Raw genomic sequence first — 26,177 nt, 5'->3', positions numbered from 1 at the left:
AGATGAGGATTATTATATGTAACCTCAGTAAAACCAGGCCTTGAGAACTTTGAAAAGTGATATCAAGATCGGTTTACTGTGCAGCAGTGCAATTGCAAATCAGTACTGGGGTTTCATAATGATGAAGGTGCAGCAGCCAATGAGTGAGCAGGTTCTAAGGAAGCAATCATTCAGCACAGGAGCAGCCAATCAGCATGCAGGTGGATACAGCTGACTGGAGGTAAACAAGACCACTCACTGAGAGAATTACAACACGCAGCAGATGATGAACTAAGAGGACAACCACAACAGCCACAGCAGCAGCAGTAGCAGAGGAGCAGAAGAAGAAGATTTAATGAGAATAAGGTAATTTCATAGCAAAAGTTGTTTCTTATTAAGTGTTACATATTGTTGTTGTTGTTGTTGTGTTCAGTCCTGAGACTGGTTTGATACAGCTCTCCATGCTACCCTACCCTGTGCAAGCTTCTTCATCTCCCAGTACTTTCTGCAACCTACATCCCTCTGAATCTGCTTAGTATATTCATCTCTTGGTCTCCCTCTATGATTTTTACCCTCCATGCTGCCCTCCAATGGTAAATTTGTGATCCCTTGATGCCTCAGAACATGTCCTACCAACCGGTCCCTTCTTCTTGTCAAGTTGTGCCACAAACTCCTCTTCTCCCCAATTCTATTCAACATCTCCTCATTAGTTATGTGATCTACCCATCTAATCTTCAGCATTCTTCTATAGCACCACATTTCAAAAGCTTCTATGCTCTTCTTGTCCAAATAATTTGTCGTCCACATTTTGCTTCCATACATGGCTACACTCCATACAAATACTTTCAGAAACGACTTCTTGACACTTACATCTATACTCGATGTTAAGAAATTTCTCTTCTTCAGAAACGCTTTCCTTGTCATTGCCAGTCTACATTTTATATCCTCTCTACTTTGACCATCATCATCAGTTATTTTGCTCCCCAAATAGCAAAACTCATTTACTACTTTAAGTGTCTCATTTCCTAATCAAATTCCCTCAGCATCACCTGACTTGATTCGACTACATTCCATTATCCTTGTTTTGCTTTTGTTGATGTTCATCTTATACCTTCCTTTCAAGACACTGTCCATTCCGTTCAACTGCTCTTCCAAGTTCTTTGCTGTCTCTGACAGAATTACAATGTCATCGGCGAACCTCAAAGTTTTTATTTCTTCTCCATGGATTTTAATACCTACTCCGAATTTTTCTTTTGTTTCCTTTACTGCTTGCTCAATATACAGATTGAATAACATCAGGGAGAGGCTACAACCCTGTCTCACTCCCTTTCCAACAACTGCTTCCCTTTCATGTCCCTCTACTCTTATAACTGCCATCTGGTTTCTGCACAAATTGTAAATAGCCTTTTGCTCCCAGTATTTTACCTCTGCCGCCTTTAGAATTTGAAAGAGAGTATTCCAGTCAACATTGTCAAAAGCTTTCTCTAAGTCTACAAATGCTAGAAATGTAGGTTTGCCATTCCTTAATCTTTCTACTAAGATAAGTTGTAAGGTCAGCATTGCCTCACGTGTTCCAACATTTCTACGGAATCCAAACTGATCTTCCCCGAGGTTAGCTTCTACCAGTTTTTCCATTCGTCTGTAGAGAATTCACATTAGTATTTTGGAAGCACACAAGGTGCCACACAACTCTAACAAATCAATATTAACGAGATAATCAAAAGATCTTGATGGAACATAAATAATGGAAAGAGTAAGGGTCCATTCACCAGAAATAATTGACTTTGGTTGAATGGTTGATATGCAAGTAAATGAGGCTGCAAACATTGTTAAGTTGTCAAATGATGTCCTTTTTGAGAGCTATTGCAGAATGCACCTACAGACACATGCATACACGTGTATGGCTATATGTTCTGGGGTGAGCATTTTGTTTTGTAGAGTGGGTGATGGGAGGAAGGAGATGTGGAGGGGAAAGGAGAGATGGAAGGAAGGGTGGCTGACAGTAGCGAGGGAAAGGCAGCATATGCGTGGGATAGAAATATAGTACTGGTGAGCTCGCTCTGCCACAGGCAGGGAGAGTTTCATGTGTTCTGGAATGGTGTGGAGGAAGGGACTGGGATGCAAAACAGAACAGAGGAAGAGAGAGACTGCAGAGAGGAAGGTGTGGAATACATTATGGTTTAAGATTGATGAAAAAGTCAAAGGCTGTCACTGCAAACCCCCTAATTTTATTTGAATGTCAGTTGCCCAACTAAAACTGCAAAGTCCCAATGAATCTCAAAACAGATTCTGATTTGTTTGAGAATGATTGTCAAATAAAGACAAATTTAGGCTCTGCAGCTCACTTGTCAAATAAAGACAAATTTAGGCTCTGCAGCTCACTGAATTCCACAAATCTGTGACCAAAGTTTTCTAAATACTTTTTTATTTTGTTATCTTTATTTTATTCCTGTTATTGACCCGATTATTTGATACTAAGTAATTAATTTCAGTCTTCGATAACCATCTTCAGACCTTAAAATTAGAAGACAGAGGCACTTAGTAGACTGCCGTGCAGTGGCAAATGACATGCTTACAGTACAGGTTGTTTCCACTGCTCATCCAGTTTACTTGAATAGTATGTTCCCCATTTGTGGAATAAACAAATGCTCAAACTGTTTCATTAAGAGACAATATGGTGGGGAGGCTTGCGTGCCTCAACGATACAGATGGCCATACCGTACGTAGGTGCCACCACAACGGAGGGGTATCTGTTGAGAGGCCAGACAAACGTGTGGTTCCTGAAGAGGAGCAGCAGCCTTTTCAGTAGTTGCAGGGAGGATGATTGACTGATCTGGCCTTGTAACACTAACCAAATCGGCCTTGCTGTGCTGGTACTGTGAATGGCTGAAAGCAAGGGGAAACTACAGTTGTAATTTTTCCCAAGGGCATGCAGCTTTTCTTTATGGTTAAATGATGATGGCGTCCTCTTGGCTAAAATATTCCAGAAGTAAAATAGTCCCCCATTCGGATCTCCGGGCAGCAACTACTCAAGAGGACGTCATCTATCAGGAGAAAGAAAACTGGCATTCTACAGATCAGAGCGTGGAATGTCAGATCCCTTAATCGGGCAAGAAGGTTAGAAAATTTAAGAAGGAAAATGGATAAGTTAAAGGTAGATATAGAGGGAATTAGTAAAGTTTGGTAGCAGGAGGAACAAGGCTTTTGGTCAGATGAATACAGGGTTATAAATACAAGATCAAATAGGGGTAATGCAGGAGTATGTTTAATAATAAATAAAAAAAAGTATGAGTGCAGGTAAGCTACTACAAACAGCATAGTGAACACATTACTGTGGCCAAGACAGACACAAGGCCCATGCCTACTACAGTAGTGCAAGTTTATATGCCATCTAGCTCTGCAGATGATGAAGAAATTGATGAAATGTATGATGAGATAAAAGAAATTATTCAGGTAGTGAAAGGAGATGAAAATTTAATAGTCATGGGTGATTGGAATTCGACAGCAGGAAAAGGGAGAGAAGGAAACATAGCAGGTGAATATGGATTGGGGCTATGAAATGAAAGAGGAAGCCATCTGGTAGAATTTTGAAAAAAGCATAACTTAATCATAGTTAACACTTAAAAAGGACTATGAAATGAAAGAGGAAGCCATCTGGTAGAATTTTGAAAAAAGCATAACTTAATCATAGTTAACACTTAAAAAGGAGGTTGTAAACATGGAAGAATACTGGAGATACTAGAAGGTATTAGATAGATTATATAATCGTAAGACAGAGATTTAGGAACCAGGTTTTAAATTGTAAGACATTTCCAGGGGCAGATGTGGACGCTGACCACAATCTATTGGTTATGAACTGTAGATTAAAACTGAAGAAACTGCAAGAAGGTGGGAATTTAAGGAGATGGGACCTGGATAAACTGAAAGAACCAGAGGTTGTACAGAGTTTCAGGGAGAGCATAAGGGAACAATTGACAGGAATGGGGGAAAGAAATACAGTAGAAGAAGTTTTGGTAGCTCTGAGGGATGATGTAATGAAGGCAGCAGAGGATCAAAAAGGTAAAAAGATGAGGGCTAGTAGAAATCCTTGGGTAACAGAAGAAATATTGAATTTAATTGATGAAAGGAGAAAATATAAAAATGCATTAAATGATGCATGCAAAAATGAATACAAACATCTCAAAAATGAGATTGACAGGAAGTGCAAAATGGCTATTCAGGGATGGCTAGAGGACGAATGTAAGGATGTAGAGGCTTATCTCACTAGGGTCAAGATAGATACTGCCTACAGGAAAATTAAAGAGACCTTTGGAGAAAAGAGAGCCACTTGTATGAATATCAAGAGTTCAGATGCAAAACCCAGTTCTAAGCAAAGAATGTAAAGCAGAAAGGTGGTAGGAATATATAGAGGGTCTATACAGGGGCGCTGTACTTGAGGACACTATTATGGAAATGGAAGAAGATGTAGATGAAGATGAAATGAGAGATACGATACTGCGTGAAGAGTTTGACAGAGCCCTGAAAGACCTGAGTCGAAACAAGGCCCCAGGAGTAGACAACATTCCCTTAGAACTACTGATGGCCTTGGGAGAGCCAGTCATGACAAAACTGTACCATCTGATGAGCAAGATGTATGAGACAGGCAAAATACCCTCAGACTTCAAGAAGAATCTAATAATTCCAATCCCAAAGAAAGCAGGTCTTGACAGGTGTGAAAATTACCGAACTGTCAGTTTAATGTCACAGCTGCAAAAGTAATACATAGATGTAGAGGTTAATTTTTTAAGTAAACAAAAAGACATAAGTGTGACTGGTTCTGTAGCATTATAAATCAAACATGAGCATAACTTTGAAGGATTGGGATGAAAGTCCAACTGTAAAGAGTAAAATGGGCAAAAACGATATTGAAGTTGATGAGTTTGTAAAGGTTAAGGAAGAAGAATCGAGTAGTGAAAGTCAACAAGGGAAGAAGGTTATGGCAGTCAGAAATGTGGAAGTGATGTTAAGGCAAATGATGAGTAATATGGAAAGTAGTACGAATAGGATAGAAGGTATTACTAATAGGATGGCAAGTAGTATGGATAGGTGGGAAAGTAATATGAAGAAAGTAGTACCTAATACTGATGAGAAATTAACATTGAGTAGTAAATGTGTAGAAGAGAGAGGGAAACTTTATGATGACAATAGTAGGAAGGTGGAGGTTTTCGAGAAATGATGTGCTGAAGATAGAATTAAACTTGAGAACCAAATCGATCACATAAAAAATGATTCAGAAACTGAGATAGAAATAAAGTGTGCAGTAGTGGTAGTGGAAAAACTGGTAAAAGTAAATGAAAATGTAGATTCAAAATTGACTGAAATAGAGAAAAAGTGGAAGAGGTACCAAATCTAAACCATAGCATAAGTGAAAGTGTGTCTGATTCTGACTGTAAGAGTAACGATCATAGATATGATGAATCCTTTAGTAATGAAAATAAGGTATTTGAATTTATTATTGATAATGATGGCCATGTTTTAAGTAAAGAGAGAATAAAGGATGATAACATTAGGCCTAAGGAAGAGTTAGATTTTGAGAGGGGTAATAAGGAAGAGGATTCAGTTATTTGTTATTTGACTGTGTCTGATAATCAGTTTGGCAAGCAGGATGATAGTTATCCCAGGGAAAAGATTAATGAGAATTTGTTGTATGAAGAGATCACTTGGTAAGCAAAAAGGGTCTGTGTAACCCTGTAATAACAGCAAGTGTACAAAGTATATATGTTAAGTGTTTATTGGACAGTGGCGGTGATGTGAATGGTATATCACAGGCAATATTTCAATCTACACTCCTGGAAATTGAAATAAGAACACCGTGAATTCATTGACCCAGGAAGGGGAAACTTTATTGACACATTCCTGTGGTCAGATACATCACATGATCACACTGACAGAACCACAGGCACATAGACACAGGCAACAGAGCATGCACAATGTCGGCACTAGTACAGTGTATATCCACCTTGCGCAGCAATACAGGCTGCTATTCTCCCATGGAGACGATCGTAGAGATGCTGGATGTAGTCCTGTGGAACAGATTGCCATGCCATTTCCACCTGGCGCCTCAATTGGACCAGCGTTCATGCTGGACGTGCAGACCGTGTGAGACGACGCTTCATCCAGTCCCAAACATGCTCAATGGGGGACAGATCTTGCTGGCCAGGGTAGTTGACTTACACCTTCTAGAGCACGTTGGGTGGCACGGGATACATGCGGACGTGCATTGTCCTGTTGGAACAGCAAGTTCCCTTGTCGGTCTAGGAATGGTAGAATGATGGGTTCGATGACGGTTTGGATGTACCGTGCACTATTCAGTGTCCCCTCGACGATCACCATAGGTGTACGGCCAGTGTAAGAGATCGCTCCCCACACCATGATGACGGGTGTTGGCCCTGTGTGCCTCGGTCATATGCAGTCCTGATTGTGGCGCTCACCTGCACGGCGCCAAACACTCATAGACCATCATTGGCACCAAGGCAGAAGCGACTCTCATCACTGAAGATGACACGTCTCCATTCATCCCTCCATTCATGCCTGTCGCAACACCACTGTAGGCGGGCTGCATGATGTCGGGGCGTGAGTGGAAGACGGCCTAAAGGTGTGCGGGACCGTAGCCCAGCTTCATGGAGATGGTTGCAAATGGTCCTCGCCGATACCCCAGGAGCAACAGTGTCCCTAATTTGCTGGGAAATGGCGGTGCGGTCCCCTACGGCACTGCGTAGGATCCTACGGTCTTGGCGTGCATCCATGCTTCGCTGCTGTCCGGTCCCAGGTCGACGGGCACGTGCACCTTCCGCCGACCACTGGTGACATCATCGATGTACTGTGGAGACCTCATGCCCCATGTGTTGAGCAATTCGGCATTACGTCCACCCGGCCTCCCGCATGCCCACTATATGCCCTCGCTCAAAGTCCATCAACTGCACATACGGTTCACGTCCACACTTTCGCGGCATGCTACCAGTGTTAAAGACTGCGATGGAGCTCCGTATGCCACAGCAAACTGGCTGACACTGACGGCGGCGGTGCACAAATGCTGCGCAGCTAGCGCCATTCGACGGCCAACACCGCGGTTCCTGGTGTGTCCGCTGTGCCGTGCGTTTGATCATTGCTTGTACAGCCCTCTTGCAGTGTCCGGAGCATGTATGATGGGTCTGACACACCGGTGTCAATGTGTTCTTTTTTCCATTTCCAGGAGTGTATTAAGGGGGTTAGGACATCTTGGAGCAGGAAAGACACCACAGGACATTTTAATTTCCACTGTCTATACTTTTAAGAATAAGTTCATAAAACTTTGTCAGCATGACCAGGAAAGCTTAAGGATTCACAATCATTGCAGTGGAAGTTCAAAAACAATAACAAAATAATATTTTTTTACATGTGGATGTTCGTCATTTTTTACTTCTATTGGCTGCATTTGTTGCTATAGGTACATGTTTCTTCATAAGTAAGAGAGATTCTTCGATGTATTTTGTACAGCATACAAACCATACTTACATATCTAAAAACAAAGATGATGTAACTTACCAAATGAAAGCGTTGGTATGTTGATAGAGACACTAACAAACACAAACATACACACAAAATTCAAGCTTTCGCAACCCATGGTTGCTTCATCAGAAAAGAGTGAAGGAGAGGGAAAGAAGAAAGGATGTGGGTTTTAAGGGAGAGGGTAAGGAGTCATTCCAATCCCAGGAGCGGAAAGACTTACCTTAGGGGGAAAAAGGGACAGGTATACACTTGCACACACACACACACATCCATCCGCACATATACAAGCAGACATATGTAAAGGAGAAGAGTTTGGGCAGAGATGTCAGTCGAGGCGGAAGTACAGAGGCAAAGATGTTGTTGAATGACAGGTGAGGTATGAGTGGCAGCAACTTGAAATTAGCGGAGGTTGAGGCCTGCTGGGTAACGGAAAGAGAGGATATATTGAAGGGCAAGTTCCCATAGTTCTGATAGGTTGGTGTTAGTGGGAAGTATCCAGATAACCTTGACGGTGTAACACTGTGCCAAGATGTGCACCAAGGCATGTTTAACCACAGGGTGAGCCTCATTACCAACAAACACTGTCTGCCTGTATCCATTTATGCAAATGGGGAGTTTGTTGCTGGTCATTCCCACATAGAAAGGTTCACAGTGTAGGCAGGTCAGTTGGTAAATCACATGGGTGCTTTCACATGTGGCTCTGCCTTTTTCTCATTATTTAGGTATTCCTTATTTTTTTTATTTTAATTTAATTATTAAACACGAACATTTCAATCAATGTTGGAGTTTGTTTTCTTATATCTAGGAATCGTGAGGACTAAACCTTTAGTTTCCAATCATAAGTTCCAATTGTTCATGACACTTGAGAACTTTATTCTTTATTCTAATTCCTTGTACTATTTTTTCTTAGTATGTACTAGTATCATTATTAATAGTAGTTTGTAGTCTGGAGGAACCCTTTCCTAACTCATTCAAACAGATTGGAGGATGGGCTATAGTTGGATATTAATACTTGACAAATATCTTTAAATTCATTACTGACAAATTGTGGTCCATTATCTGTGAGAAATCGTTTTGGTTTTCCTACCTCCAGAAAGTACTGTTGCAAACAGTGTATAACCCTCTGTGTAATTGCTCTTTTCATAGGATATAACTTAACATATTTTGACCAGCACTCTATGATGACCAAAATGCATCATACTCCTCCCTTTCCTTTCAGAACTCGACCAAAAAATCTGCTGCTGTGAGATCTTGTAATGACTTAGGAATAACTGGATATATTTTACATTTAACATGAGTGTTACCCTCTTTCACCTTCTGACAGATTTCACAGGTCTTAATTAAAAATGCTACTTTATGTCCTAGCGTATTAAAATAATAGAACTTATTCATATGAGCTATTTTATTCTGAAGTGTCCATATCCTGTATGGATATACCACACAATTTCATCTTCCATTAACTTCGGAATACATATGCTCCAACTTTGGAACATTATAGTGTCTCTCCAAAACAAATTATACCTTATAATTTTCCACTTTCCTGCTTCATTAGGAGGTAAGGAATTCCTGATATACACAGCAAACATTTCTGTAAAATAGGGATCATGATGGATTTTTTCTGTTATTCTTTGAGCCATCTCTTGTATCCTGGTATGTGGATATTCTACTGTCAAAAAATTAATTGCAAAAATTATGCCAGGTCCTTCCATACCTTTTAACTCTTCTATGCCTACTGGTAACCTAGACAAAGCTTCCAGTACAATATTCTCAGAACCTTTTACATACTGTATCTTGTCATACTCCAGTAGGAACAACGTCCATTGCATTAATCTACTACATAATTGACTCTGGATATTTCATAGAGAGTGACCTGGTAAAGATAGCATCAGCAATGAAGCATACGAGTGTGGGATTTGTGTCTGTGTTGAGATGCCATGATCGACCTCATTTGAACTCTTCTGTAGGGAGGGTGAACTTGGAGTTGGAGTGGCTGCTAAGGACAGATATAGGGTCCCATATTGGTTTGATTCCTGTGGATGCTATTGATAGGTAGGACTACACTAGGCATGGCCTTCACCTCAATAGGAAAGGGAAGGGAAAACTGTCTGGCTTGATTGCAGGAAACTTAAGGGGGGACACTGTCACAAGTGGTAACATACCAGTGGTCACAGATGTCAGAGGGATGCCTTTTTTAGGATAGGTAAGTGGGATAGAAAACGCGTTTTAAGAGAGATTGGCAGACACACTCAGTTTGAGAAAACATATGAACAGGAGTCAGATTTTAGCATACAGCCTCCATTTAAACAATGTTTAACAGAAAGTAATCAGAAACTGCCAGTTCATCTTCACCAAAGCAGTTATAATCCCATTAGTATGCAGTATCAGTTATCTTTATTACACCAGAATATTCCGGGACTCAGAAATAAAGTTGATGAACTACTCATTTGTATCGACGAAATGAATTCATTTAACCAAATTGACATAATCTGCCTCTCTGAACATCAAGTGACCACTGGTATAGATATGTTAGACATTTCAGGATTTAAGCTAGCTTCCTACTTCTGCAGAGTAGATATGAATGGAGGAGGAGTTACCACATTTATTAAAAACAGCCATAAGTTCAAGAACATTGACATTAATAAATTCTGTTTAGAGCAGCATCTAGAAGCATGCGCAACAGAAGTAGAGTTCCATAACATATCCTATATAATAGTAACTATTTACTGAGCACCTGCAGGAAATTATAATCTATTCATAAATCATCTAGAAGCTCTTTTGGGTTATTTAACAGTAAGAAACAAAGAAATTTTGATTGCTGGTGACTTTAATACAGATTTTCTAATTCAGTCTTCCAGTAAACATTTACTGCAGTTAGTAATGTTGTCTTTCAATCTAACTCACACTGTAAACTTTCCAACTAGGATCACTAAATCCTCAAGGACAGCCATTAATAACATTTTTATAGACAAATCAAAGGAACAAAATCATATCATAAAACCTGTAATAAATGGACTGTCAGATCATGACATGCAGCTCTTGTTTTAGATGTAAATTCTAAGCAGATTATCAAGACTACTAAATCTGAGTACAGGAGAGTATTCAATCAACCAAAAATTGAGTGTTTTAGAAAACTGCTCAAAGATATGAACTGGAAAGATGTTTATAGTACTCATGACATGAATGAAAAATATAACACATTCATGAACAATGTCAGTGCCCAGTGCCATGTTTGAAAACTGTTTTCCTCTAAAAGTTACTCAAATTAAACAGAAGACTATAATAAAACCATGGATCACACAAGGAATAAAGATTTCCTGTAAGACAAAAAGGAAAATGTATTTGTGGACCAAGAATAGCTCCAATGCTGATGATTTAGCTAAATACAAGGAATACTGTAAAATATTAAAAAAAGTAATTCAGACTTCTAAACCAATACACTACAAGAAGAAGATAACAATGTCAGGGAACAAAATAAAAACAATATGGGATATAGTGAAAGAGGAGACTGGTAGAACCAGAAAGGAACAGGAGCAAATAGCACTAGGGGTAGATGACACATTAGTAACCGAATGGCATAGTGTGGCAAATCTATTTAACAAGTACATTATATCCGTTACTGATAGAATAGGATTGTCAGGATCAGTAAATAATGCCCTTGAATATCTGAAACTAGCCTTTACAAATAGCTTCAGGTATATGAATATGTCACTCACTTCACCAAAAGGAATAACTTCCATAATAAAATCTTTAAAAACAAAGTATTCTAGTAGTTACAATGAAATATCAACAAAGTTAATTAATGCATGTTCTTGTGAGTTTAGTACAATTCTAAGTTACTTGTGTAACCAGTCAATTATAACTGGGACATTTCCTGACTGGCTGAAATATGCAGATGTTAAGCCTCTATTCAAGAAAGGAAGTAAGTGATACCATCAAACTACAGACCAATTTCACTTTTGCCAGCATTCTCAAAAATTTTAGAAAAAGTAATGTACAGGTAGCTACTCAACCATGTGACCACAAACAACATATTATCCAGAACACAGTTTGGATTTCTGAAGGGTTCTGATATCAAAAAGGCTATTTACACATACAGTGTAAATGTACTTAATTCATTAAATAATAAGTTACAAGCAGCAGGCGTTTTATGTGATTTGTCAAAGGCATTCGATTGTGTAAACCACAACATCCTTTTAAATAAATTAGAATTCTATGGTGTCACGGGCAGTGCTGTAGAATGGTTCAAGTCATACCTCACTAACAGGAAACAAAGGGTGTCAGTGCAAGGGACTACTGAATTAATTCATCAGTCATCATCAGAATGGGAAGAAATTACATGTGGTGACCCACAAGGATCCATCTTAGGGCCATTGCTTTTTCTTGTGTACATTAATGATCTCTCATCAGTTACATTGCCAGAAGCAGAGTTCGTTTTGTTTGCAGACGACACAAGTATTGCAATAAATAGTATGTTGAGTGTAGTTCTAGAAAGATCTGCTAATGATATTTTCATGGATATTAATAAATGGTTTAAAGCCAACTCATTGACATTAAACTTTGAAAAGACTCACTATATGCAATTCAGAACCTGTAAGAGGTTTCCACCCAGCATATGCATAAAGTATGAAGAAGAGCAGATATAAGAGATTTACAGTCTTAAACTCCTGGGATTACAACTTGATAATAAATTCAGTTGGGAGGAGCACACCACAGAACTGCAGAAACGTCTTCACAAATCTGTATTTGCAATTCGAGTGTTAGCAGACATAAGCGACATAAAAGTGAAAAAGCTTGCATACTTTGCCTACTTTGATTCCATAATGTCATATGGTATAATATTTTGGGGTTACTCTCCAAGTCAAACAAAAGTTTTCCGAGTCCAAAAGCTTGTAATACGTATTATTTGTGGAGTATACTCACAGATGTCTTGTAGAAACCTCTTCAAAGAGCTGGGTACACTAACTACTTCCTCTCAGTATATTTACTCCTTAATGAAATTTGTCCTAAATAATATATCTCTTTTTCCAACAAACAGTTCAGCTCATACATACAATACCAGGAACAAAAATGATCTGCACGAGAATTAAAAGCACTTACTTTAGTTCAAAAAGGGGTCCACTGCTCAGGAACACTCATCTTCAATAATTTGCCAGCAAACATAAAAAATTTAGTTACAAATAAAGATCAGTTTAAAAGGAGACTGAAAGACTTACTAGTGGCCAACTCCTTCTACTCCATTGACGAATTTTTTAATAGAAACAAGTGATGTGTTGTATATATTTATACTATTAGTATTGTTATTTCAGTTTTTTTTTTTAAAAAAAAGTGATATGTTCCCCATCCACGAGGATCTCCTCAACATGGATCTATGGAATAAAAAACCAATCTAATCTAAATAACTGACTATTCATTAAAAAAGATAGGACTTGATGATCTGTATAGACACGGATTTCTGACCCTCATACTAGTGTTTGAAATTTTTGGATATTCCATACAATTGCTAACAGTTCCTTTCCAGTAGCTGTGTAGTTTAATTCATATTTATTAAGACTATGGCTAGCAAAAGCTATGGATCTGTGGTTTACATTATCTAGACCCCACTCTCCTTGGAAAAGTTCTGCTGTGATACCATAATCTGATGCATCATTCGAAATTTGAAATAGCTCACCCATAATCAGGTGATGTAATATGGGTGATTCTACCAGTGTTCTTTTTATGTTTTCAAACACATCATTTGCCTCTTGATCCCAAACCCATGGTATTCCCTTTCTTAACAAATGTAAAATTCTTGGGTCATTCCGTCTTGACCTCGTGTATACCATCTATAGTATCCAGCCTTTCCTATAAATCCCTTCAGTTGTCTTATGTTTCTAGGGGTTGGACATTCTTTAATAGCTTTTATGCACTCAGGATCCGGTCTAATCCCCTGCACCCCTACAATATGCTCTAAAAACTAAAGTTCTTGTCGCACAAAGTGTGATTTAGACAATTTCACTGTAATACCTTTTTCTTTAAATTCTCTCAGGGTCTTACTCAAGGTTACACAATGTTCTTCCCAGGTAGCTGAGATTATGAGGATATCATCTATATGTATTATTAAATCCTTCAATAAATCTCTTCCTATTCAGAACATGTATAAATACAGGTACTGAGATATTTTGTCTGAATGATTTACCATGAAACAGAAATGCTGTATACTCCTTTGATTCAGGATGTAGCCTAATTTGCCAATATCCCTCTGTCAGGTCCATCATGCTAAGAAACCTTGCTTTTTCAAATTTGGATGATAATTCATCTATGTTAATTGGTCTATGCTTATTCAATGTACATGTGTCTAGCATTAATCGCACACCTCCTTTAATCTCTTTTACCTTGACTAAGGAGTTATTCATGACACTAGAACTACATTCTATTATATTTTTGTTAATCATTTTGTAAATTTCCTCCTTAACTGCATCGTTCAGACTTACCAGTATTGGATATGGCTTACAGAAAAATGGAGTGTCATCTTTGATTTTAAACTTACATATGTAATCACTGATAATACTGGGACAATCAGAAAATACTACTTCATATTCCATTAGAATTTTATATAAATCTAGTTTTTGTTCACTTGTTAATATTAGAGATTCGTTTACTTTGTTTTGTATGTCAGATCTATGTGATACATGATTTACATTATCAATCTCTGGTGACAATTGTGCTGTAACAAGCAGTTAATCATAAACACTGACATTCAATTATTTGTCTTGCAATGTAATTATTGGTTACAAATGGTATCCAACATCTATTGTCATCTTTACCAAAGCAAAGAAGTTTTTCCTCAAAATTCAATATGATGTTAAATTCTTATAACCAATCTAGGCCAAATAAAACATCCCTCTTAATATTTTCTACTATTAAAAGTGTTTGAAAATATCTGATATTTCTGATGTGGCAGTTCACTTGGGTTTCATGTTTCACAACCTTACTTTCTGTTCTGCTTATATCAACTATGTACACTCGAGTTACTGGTAACAGTGGTAAGTAATGTTTAGTCTGTAATGTCTTAAAAATGCACTAGAATGAGTGACACCTCATTCCCTGAGTCTATAAATATGTTAACTTCAGAAGTCTTCATGGTTCCTACAATTACTGGTTGTGGATTATTGGTAGTCTTGCTTGGTTCTTCCAGTAAAAACCATTCTTTTGTAGGTATATTGTGCGTCAAATTAACATACTTATTATGAACCAGGCCTCCTAGTGTATATCTATGGCCTGGGCCCCAGCCCTGGATCCAGATCACACTGTGTTTTCCTCATTATTAGTTATCATGTGGCTGGTTACCAAATCGAGGTATTACATTACCACTTTGTGCTCTGTTATTAATTGGCACAAATTCTTGCAAAGCTTATCTTTGAAGGTGGATGCTTCTTCTGATAATTATTGTTGCCATTATTTCTGTTGCACTGGTGTACTCTAGCTAAGTTGTCCTCATGTCTTTTAAAGTTATTATTACTGTTCCTTTTGTAATTCTGATTTTCACTTTGGTGTGTGCTCTCATTGTGGTATTTATTTAAGGCATCAAGTGTGTCCAAAAAGGACAACAGTTCGTCTAATGTTTTCCACCTACTACATAATATATCTTTCCTTGCATAAATGGGTAATCATCCCATTAAAATTCTCACTAAACCCTCTTCTTCCATTGGTTTAACTAAGTACTTTGCTCATGTTAAATGCCGGTCAAAATACTTTCTCATTGTTCCCCATGTATTACTGTAATACTTCAGGTTCTACAAATCTGACATCAGTTTTGCCTGCACTCTAGCGGACTAGTATTTGTCCTTAAATTTCTTCTGGAAGTCTCCCCAAGAAGAAAAGTTCTTGATATTTACAGTACCCCAATTTGAGGCTTCCCCTAAAAGGTACCCAACAGAAAATTCAGTCTTCTTCAAATCTTCCCAGTTCTTCAACAAAGCTTGGTTAAATCTTTTCAGAAAGTCAGTAGCACATACTTCCCAATCTGGCTTAAACTTAGGGAATTGCCTAGGTAGCCCTGATTTGGCTCCCAATTATAAAGCCATCATTACCTCATTAGTCAATACCATGTTAGGAGAAGTCACCCTGTTATCTACTTTATCTTTGATAAGTTTGAATTCTTTCCATTGTTCATCCATACCTCTCTTAGTGTTACTAAGTTCTGAAGATAAAGTGGGAGATATGTTGTCAGAGGTTACTCTCGAGGCAACTTTTCGGTCTGTCATCTCTTCTACCTGTTCCTCCAGACTACTTATATTTATTATGTCTGAGGTTGCTAGTTTCTCCTTAAAGTTTCTTTCTACATGATCTACTTGAGTGTTAATGCTGGCAATTTGTGATTGGACTATTGGTCTTAACTTATTCTGCTTTTCAACAATTTCTTTCAAAGTATAGAGTCTCTGCTTTACAGCATAAAATGTAACATTACAAATGTTTTGAAATGATCCTAACTTCTCACTATGTTCAGATTCTGCATTATCACCCTTATCTTCAGTATCAAATTCGAACTTCTTTGTCAAATCTTGAAGTTGTGTCTTGAGATTTTCTACTTTAGCAGTTAAAGCATTGATTTCATCATATAAATTACTAAAGTCTTTACTTTGTGAGTCTACCTTAGCACTTAACAATCCTAAAGTTTCATTCCAAACATGCAATTTATTATTTAATTGAGTATTCACTGAATATAACTTAAGACTTTGAGAATTTAAAGCTGTATTTAGTTCCTTTCTTAAAGTCACTGAATCTGCACTTTGGGCTTTGATTACATTTACTAATTCAGACCAGTCTGGTACTTCCTTACTCACGTTCATAGCCATGGCTGGTTTTGAAGTTTCCCCAATTCTCTGTGTATTATCCATATTTCTATTAGTTTTAGATCTAGTAATCATTTAACACATTAACACAAAGTATAATAACTACACCAATAAAAGTCACTCTACTGCTTGTATCCCTTCTTGCTAAGGTACTAAAGTTCTATTTTGTGCTCATCTTGTGTGGAACTCTCACAACATATGTAAGTGGATGTGACTCAAATCAACATCGTGGAACAGCAAGCCGCCAGCGTCAGACATTGGTGTTGACATTGGTGTCGGTAGGCAGCTATGGAAGCAGGTCAGCACAGGTGAAGTGCAACTGGTGCTGGTTGTGTCAAGTGTTGTTACCATGTCAGCGTCACCAAGATGTGTGTGGGAGTTGTATATTACCTGCACTGGATCTTCTTAGTTGAATTATTCTCGTCATACCTCTTTTTAGTCTAATATGTGGAGGTCTTCTTTCCATTATTTTAATGTTATTACTTCCTTACATCTTTCCCTTTGCTGCATTCACAAATTTTTCCATGTGATTTTTGGACCGAATCCAATTACATGAAACAGTTTTCTTGTCTTGTTATATATGGTTGCTATGGCAACACATCATTCCTTCTGCTTCAATTTCTTCTCAAAATTTCCATTTTTTTGATTCCTTTTCATTGGTTACCATACTCCAATGCTTTTGATGAGAAGAAGTGATGTGGAGCTGGTTTTCCAGCTTTGCATCTCTCTCACATCAGTTGACTTACATGGTATGCACAGCCGATCTTCTTCTCTGGATAGTTGGCCACATCGATTTCCAAAAACTTCTTCTCTGAAGAATAAAGCTGGTTAAGGGAATTTGTCAGACTCTCTCTCTCTCTCTACTCATGAAATAAGTGGACACTCGCAGAATAATTTTAGTTTAGTCTTGATATATTTCAACTTCCACAAAGAACAAAGTCACCATTTCTCCCATAAATATTCAGAAGTTTGCAAGTCAACCAATTCATCTCGCACTAGACTCAATTAAATACATTTAAAATAGCATTGGTTTAACAACAACATAATTTATGAACACATCTTACTTCTAGCAAGTGCAACACATGAATTACTTGAAAGTCTAAACTCATTTTTTTTCATTTGCCCTTAACAACCATCACACTCACTAAAAGCACAGAATAACACATAAACACTCCTGTTTTTCTCTGCATATATGCTGAAACTCTATGGATCATACAGCAGGTACTTGTCGGCCTCCGTTTGGCTGGCATGTCCACAGTTTGTTTGTGATTGTTTTTAGACCTGCACACACAAACATGCAATGTGTAGTAGGTTGGATTTGTCTCTTTCACACTTCTATTTAAAATACTGTGTGTTTGTGATGGAAGAAGGCCAAGTGGTTCTAGAATTTATACAGGATTTCTCAAAGCACTACAATATCACCCTCCAGGTTAGAATCTTAAGCAATTTGATGGAAAACAGTGAAATAGTAGGTTTTCTAAGTTATAATTTTGTCTGATTGGTAGTGAGAGTTAAGTTTGCCTTAGCATAAGGATCTGTGACAGTGGAGTGTTTTTCAGTAGAGTCAATTTTGCATTAGTTAAGCAGAGCAGGTATTTTTATTTATTAGATAATGAAACAATAATGAAATAATAAAACAAGGAACAATGTTAGGGTCTTAATGGTTAGGGATATTTTTGGAGAATGCTTTCCACTGGCTAACAAGGTACGAAATGTAAGTAAAATAATGGAGCTGTCAGGCGTGATTAATGAAAAAGATAACTGTGTACAAACAAATGTGGTGTAATGGTATTGGGAATAAAAATTATGAACTAGGTAGCATTAGGTATGGTTTATATTGGGCAATTCATGACACTACAGCTGTGAATCAGAACTTAGCAGAAAGAACAATATTTTTGTGAGGTACAAGTAATATCACCAGATCTATTTATTATCTGAAAACTTCTAATCGTGTTATGAGGAATTATGAGCTTGATGGTAACACTGACAAAGAACAATAATTTTACTGATTAACTGATTACTGTGATGCTAGACTGATGTGAATATTCTGACAGGTCAACTATTTGGTAACAATTTGTGACTTTGTGAGCATTTAATTTTCTGGGCTGAATGAGAGTAGTGTTCAGTTGAGCAAAGAAGTAGGGTGACAATTTGGTAAAAACTTCCATCCCCTTAATTTTGATTTGAATAGTAATTCAGTTATGAGACGGTGACTTTATTCTTTTTTTGTATCATAATGACTAGTAAATCTATGCTACTGCACATCTCGAGTTTGTACTAGAAGTAATGAACATCTTGAGTTTTTGCTATTTTGAAAATGGGAAAGAAACAAAAGTGTTTCAAGTTTGGCGACTTTCAGACAGTTATGACTTAGAGTAATGTGTATGTGATTTTAAATTTTTACTTGTCCACACCTTTCGTACTATAGTCAAATTTAGTGTTATTTATTGTAACATTATGAGAACTATGTAATGTATTTATTTATGATGTATTGACTATCATTTGCCATTAGTATTAAACATTTTCTTAGAATTAAGTTAGAAGTAAAAATAAGTGTACTAAAGTAGGGTATTTTGTTTGATTTTTGCATGTGCTGTGGCAGAGGATAACCACCTCCAAGGGAATTAATCGTGGTGCGTTTCCTTGCTAATTGCCACATGGATCTGTTGAAGGTGTGGACAACTGGGTGAGAAAGTGTGTTAAAGCTCACTGAAAAATTGAAAGTGATTGCAAAAAATACTAAACATTGACAAATGAAATTTTGTGCCTGTCATTTAACTTCAATGCACAGTGTAATTTATTTATTTTTTTCTTCAACCCATGAGGATTTATTTTGATTTATCAAGACAGGACTTGTACAAAGTGTATGTGTTTTAAAATGTAATCCTTGTTTAACCCAAAAAGGACATCTCCTATGATGAAGATACATAATTTTTTTTAAAAGTATAACTTGTAGATATTTTGTGATCTGTATGTATTTATTTTGTATCAGGATTTTTTTGTGGCCAGTTCACATAAGTATAAATTTGAAAATCGTATTTCCTGTAGTTTTGATAAGATTTCATATGTAATATTTTGTGTGTGTAGATTTTAAACCCTCTTTCTGCAGTCACTTGTGGTCATTGAATTGTCCATTTAACTATTTGCAATATCTATCTGGTCAATCCATTGAGGGGGTGATGTGACAAAGCAAGCTGGGATAATTTTAATTTCCCTCTTGTTTGCCATCTGCATCCTTAAATTTGTTATCTTACTTTTAACTAATTATCTTTAACATACATGAATATAATCTGCATTTCAATAAAAGAGAAAAGATGGCCCTTAGTTTTAAGGTAAATAACACCAGATCTAATGTTGTGCTTAGTTTTATGTATGTAATTGAGTTTCTAATTTATTTTGACTATTCCTAGTTAGTGTCATTTGTTATAGGGTGAAATCAGTGATAGTATTTTAACTTAAATTCTATTTTTGACATTAAACAAGTATAAATTCTGTAATAATTATAAACATTTGGAAGACGAAGTGCTGTAATCTGAAATTATATATTTAGCTCTATTCACAAACATGTTAGCAAAACCAGCCCTTAATTAATTCCAAAGTAATTAACAGTTTTGTCAAAAGTACTATTTACTTAACTATATTTGTTAATTTTACAATTTAAACAAATAATTTGGCATAGCCCCCATAGTAGAAGAAACTGCTGAAAAGCACCAATTTTTCGATGTAGTCAGTTAATTTAATGAAGTAAGTTTTAATTGTAATTTTGGTAAATTAAACTTCAAACTATGTGTAGTTTCAGCACCTGTTATTGTGATGATATATAAGGCCCCAATTTATTTGTCATGAGGCAGTCAGTCCATGGTTGAGTTTCTGGCGAGTAACCTGTGCAGGTTAGAACAACAAAAATGCTTCAAGTTAACTGTGGAATAAATGTTAAACAATTAGGCCATGGTAAAAACAGTGACAGTGTCTACTCCATACGTATCTGATTATTCTTCAAGAATTGTGAACTTTGTGGTTAGGTTTTAGTGCTCATAGATGTTCAACAATAGACTATTGTAGCAATATGTGGAGATTTGGCTGCTAACTATTAATGGGCATATCAAAGTTTACATAATAGTGCACTGGCCGTAAACTGTTTCATATTGGCAGTTGTGCAAAGTGAAAATTACTGTGAAACCCAACTGTGTAGCTGTCAGCTACATGATGTACAGCAGTGTGTGTCAGAATCCACATCCTATTTTTCAGCCTGTGTACCAATGCAGTACATTGACACTAATGACAACAAATGAAATAAAAAGCAGGAGGAATTGGCTGGCTTCTCCTTTTTATTCTCATGGTCAGCCAGCCATGTTAACGTGCTCTCTTGTTTTAATCTCTTCTACCTGTTTATTGCTTATCTGAGGTTTTCTTGTCCCCTTTTGACCATTTAAGTTTTTGTTGCTCTTCCATCATTCTCATGGTTTTTTCCTTTCTTTCTGTTTTGTGTTGTAAGTCTCATTTGTTTTATTCTCACCCTTGTGGCATTGTTTTGCACAGAACAAGGGACCAATGACATAGGACTTTGGCCCCTTTGCCCCCTCTTTTAAACCAACCAACCAACCGGAATTATATCATCTTATACTGTGAATAAAAATGCTCAAGAATCAATATAAACATGTGCTACTGTTTACTGAAAATAATACAGCAAATAGAGTGAGCCCTATATCCTTTTGTGCTATGCAGGAATATAGCACACTCCAAGACACTATTAAAGAAGATAAGTTATTATAATTACTCACTACAATGATATTCATATACTTTCTGCTTCAGCTCTTTAAGCAGCTGAAGAACACTAATTTCAAACCAATTCAGTTTTGAGGAAGTGAGGTTTGCAAGAAACATTATAATTTTCTATGCAAATATTTGAACAAAGAGAGATAAAAGGGTAAAAATCCTCATTTCACAACCATCCAGTGCCAGGGAGTGGGAATACCACTAAAAGTATGAAGGGATACTTTGATGGGCCAACCACTTATTCCTCAGGAATCACCTGAAGTTGGCAGCACATCTTCTGGCTGAAAATTCATGCAGTGTTAATGACTGTATTTGATTGAACACCCCAGAAATATTAAAATTGTCAACAAATTGGGAAAATCTCTGCAGCATGTTATGTTTAACTGAATACAGGCTTCATTCATCTCTACTTGGATTGTTACTATCAGCAGTGAACATTTCTTTCAGTACATAGGTGACTAATGAAACTAAATCTGCTGCTAAAGGTAACATAATACTAATTGATGTCCCTATTGGAGTAGCTACTTTGTACAGACACATGAAGGAAATATGACATCATAAACATGGAAATAGGTAAGTTCATAATAAGCTGAGGCTGATAACTCATTAAAAAAACCTTTCAAAGTCCAAATAGAGATTAAGTTTGAATGACATACCAAACACATTCCAAAGAATTACACAGTATGCCTCATTAGGTACATGGAGGTTGCTGTAGGACACTGGTACAGGCAAACATTTAAGTAGCTTATAACAAGCTGAGACTGGCCTTTTATCAGCTCAGGTGACTGGCTAACATGTGCTGCCGCACACTTCATGCTACAGATCCATCACCTATGAATATTTTCCATACTTACGTTCAGTGGGGCTACAAAATCCCTACACTTTCAAGCCAGCCCAATTGGCCAAAAATCCCCTGCTCATATGGTGAAGATTTCTTGGTGTTACAGCAAAACAGTACTATAACTGCTGCCACTGTGTGGTGTGGTAGTGCCTGTTTGATCTATTTTGCTTTGTACCCACCCTTGAATGGAGATATTGGCTAATCCTCTTTCACTGATGTGTATGTTGTATTGGATTTGGAAACTGAGACAGGCAGCTGGATGTTGTTAAAGTACTGTTTCTTCATGTCCTAGAGACTTGGAGGTGATGTCAGCCATAGTGCTCCTTGGGATGGGCTGGTATGTGCTGGCACCATCTGACTTGGATGGTACAACCACAGAGGATTCAGTATCACTATAGTTGTGCCTGGGATGTGGCAATTGTCACCAGGTAACGGTTCCATGATGAGCCACATGGGATCCCATGATCAGTCCTGGTGTAACCTCAGATGCACTTGCCCACCAGAGCCCAACTTGCAATAGTATGGTGTTGTCCAAATCAACCAAAATGTATGGTACTAGGCTGTGACTCATAATTTAATGATGTGTCATGTGATATCATGGCTAGTCAGAGACTTAAACAGGGCATTTAGCAGTACATTATGGTGCTCTTCATCATTCAATTTTGATGTTTCAAAACCTGTTCATCTAGTTTTTATTATTGAATGTTTGCAACTGATGGTAGATGGTGGCAAGTGTCTTGTTTTGGAGTTTGGAATTGTTAGTAGCTGGCATGGCTATGACAAAGTAATTCAACAGTCACTCACTGAACATCACTATGGGTGACAATACAACCGGCACCATTAAGTATTTGCAACTGTATGGCTTGCTGAATGAATTTGTATAGTGCCATATGTGTGGGAACTGTGAGAAGTTGGCTAAAGTTGCTGCTTAATTTTGAAAGAGTGTATGGTTTAATTAGTGTTAATTTTATTTTTATAATGAGATTTTCACTCTGAAGCAGAGTGTGTGCTGATATGAAATTTCCTGGCAGATTAAAACTGTGTGCCGGACCAAGACTCGAACTTGGGACGTTTGCCTTTCGCGGGCAAGAGCTCTACCAACTGAGCTACCCAAGCATGACTCACGCCCCATCCTCACAGCTTTACTTCCACCAGTACCTCGCCTCCTACCTTCCAAACTTTACAAAAGTTCTCCTGCAAACCTTGCAGAACTAGCACTCCTGAAAGAAAGGATATTGCACAGACATGGCTTAGCCACAGCCTGGGGGATGTTTCTAGAATGAGATTTTCACTCTGCAGTGGAATGTGCGCTGATATGAAACTTCCTGGCAGATTAAAACTATGTGCTGGACCGAGACTCGAACTCAGGACTTTTGCCTTTCGCGGACAACTGCTCTTCCTTCCACTTCAGCCCTTCTGCCTGAAGAAGGAGCCACTGGCTCTGAAAGCTTGCCTAATTTTGATCTTCTTTTATGTGTGTGTTCTGCTACTACTTGGTGATTAGACTTTTTATCTATCCAATCACTTTATAATAACATAAAACTCATTATAGACATGGAGAAAGAGGCTTTGTTACTTTTTTATATGTGATGGTACACCTAAAAATGTTGTCAATTGTCCATTTGATCTGGTGATTAGATTTTTTTATCTATCTAGTTACATAATAAAAACATAAAATTCACTATAGACATGGACAAAGAGGCTTTGTTTCTATTTTTAGATGTCTTAGTCCTATGTGATGGTACACCTGGACATGTCTGTCAAATGCCCATCAGAACTGGTGTTACTGGCAGGGTACCAGTTACTGTCAACTGGCACAGACAATAGGGGTTCTCAGGACACTGGTTCCAAAACTCTAACCATCCTAGAAGCAGAAATCCCACAGACATAACAGGGAAATTTCTGCATTGTATTCGTGAAAGATGAATATACACCTTGTCAGACATTTATTTCATTTATCCAAGTCTACAGGACATTAAAACTACAATCTAACATTACTTACAGAATATTCCACCCTTTACAAGTCCAATGGTTAGAGCCTGAGGTCACTCAGGGTTCACTCAGGTTACTGCAGACTAGCAAGTTTTCAGAGTCCTGCCTTGCCCCACATTCACAAAATTCATAATTGCTGATCTCCCCACTTCTTCAGAGTAGTCTTGCACCTTGTCACCCCAGTTCCCATCCTACTGAGGGTCTTCTAGGTTCTGTATTGGAGGTGACAGCCAGTTAGTACCTTCTGTTGGCCATTATCCTCCAGGAGACTTTGTTCCTCACAGCTGAGCTTGTAAAACTTCAGCTGAACTTGGGATTAGTGCTCTTGTAAGTAGAAAGCTTTTTCTGAATTTCAGTCATAGAGGATACGTGTGTGTTTCGAACAAAGGATGCCTTGAATCTGTTTCTTCTTTTCATTCTCTGCTACTACCTGTCTTCTTATGTCTGAAGGTGCTTCTTCCATGAGTGAAAGGATCTTATTGACTGGGGCATGTCTCATGACTAGCCATATCAACTGGTTTAGCATGTGTAGAGTTCCTCCAGGCTTGTGCAGTGTACTCCACAGTAGAGAAATACAGAGCTAGTGTAGACGTGTGGGGGATGCTGGGCTATGCTCCTGATGTGGCATTTGTCAGCTCACAGGTAAGGTCGTTCATGGTACGTATCTTCTTCCTAGTGTCTATACATTGTTGTTTGTAGGTTAAGGCACAGTTAAACTTTGATCCTAGGTATTATGGGTGGATGAAGTAATTTAGACTGTGCCCTATCCATGTGATGTCCACATTTTTTCTCCTCCTTATTGTGTAGGTGGAATGCACACACTTAAGTTTTATCTGGATTGGGTTTGAGGTGTTCGTATTCGTAGTTCTTTGAGAGCATATATTAGCTTGGTTTCTAATTCTTCAAATGTCACTCTGAGCAGTGACAGCTGTATCATTTGAATAGATGAAGCACTGCATTCCACTATTGAGTGGCTAATCTTTTGTACATATGTTGTATAATACTGGAACCAGTGTACTTCACTGGGGAAGGCCATTTTTCTACATTTCCCACCAGCTCTTTGTGTCATTCAGAGTGACAAAAATCGTTTATTTTGTAGGAGACACTGAATAAACTGTGTCACTCGGTAATCCTTAGTTGTTGTACACGGCTTCCTCATTAGTTTTTCGTGATTCACAGTATCATAAGAAGCTATAAGATCAATAAAGGCAACTTCTGTAACCTAGTTTCTTTCACACACTTCCTCAATATGCTGAGTTAAATTAAGTATCTGACTAGTACATGACTTTCCTGCTCTGAAACTTGACTGTTGCTGAATGAATTCCCTGTTGACACATTCACAAACTTGTTTCAGAATCATTCTCTCCAGAACTTTAAGCAGATGGCATAGAAGTGGTATAGATCTGAAGTGCTTGCAGTCATTCAGTTCTTGGCCTGGCTTAAGCAGTACCTTACACCACATCTTCAGGAATGACATTCTAGCACCACAAGTGTTCATCATTTTCAGGATCTAATTTGTAGTTATGGGGCCAAAGTTACTTATTTCCTCTGATCTTATGTTATCCAAGGTGCAGATTTATTACTTTTCATTTGATGAATAGCAGTTCTCAGTTCTTAATATGTGGATGGAGTCTCAAGATGATCACATTGTTCAAATTTTGTTACTTTTGCTATTTTTGTGGTTTTTGTCATTCAACAGCAGTTGGTGTGCTATTTGGTTAAAGGTAACCTTGCTCATTCCTGAGTGTGAAACAGGTTTCTCAAAATTTCCAGGATAATTGACTACCTTATTTCATGCCTAAACTTTGTGAGGTGTAGATGAGCTTCTTATTTTAGCAAAATGGGCCTAGTGAATGTTACATATACAAGATGTGTTGAAGTCTTGAGATCACCAATCTTTTTGTTTTAAGGTGGGTCAGACATAATGTGTGATTTGGCTTAAAATACAGGGACATTTATTGTGTATTTATGACACATATGGCGGCACTGTAAGGCACACAGAACTGTGGCAGCTGTGGAGAAAGTGACCTGTTTCTAATACTATAAAAGGTAAGTCTTGAAATCCAACACACTTTGAAAGAGATGTGTGCTGATGCCATCATGAATGTTGAGAACATGTATTCACGTTTGCAATAGTTCAAAAAAGGATCACTACTGTGTGATAATAAACCAAAGCTGTCTTGGCCTCACAGCACCTCTTGGACAAAATGTTCATGTGAAAGGAAACATGT

The sequence above is a fragment of the Schistocerca gregaria genome, chromosome 1 (assembly GCF_023897955.1).
Source record: "Schistocerca gregaria isolate iqSchGreg1 chromosome 1, iqSchGreg1.2, whole genome shotgun sequence".
Classification (NCBI taxonomy): domain Eukaryota; kingdom Metazoa; phylum Arthropoda; class Insecta; order Orthoptera; family Acrididae; genus Schistocerca; species Schistocerca gregaria.
The sequence above is the reverse complement of the archived record's forward strand: the minus strand, read 5'-3'. Positions refer to the sequence as shown.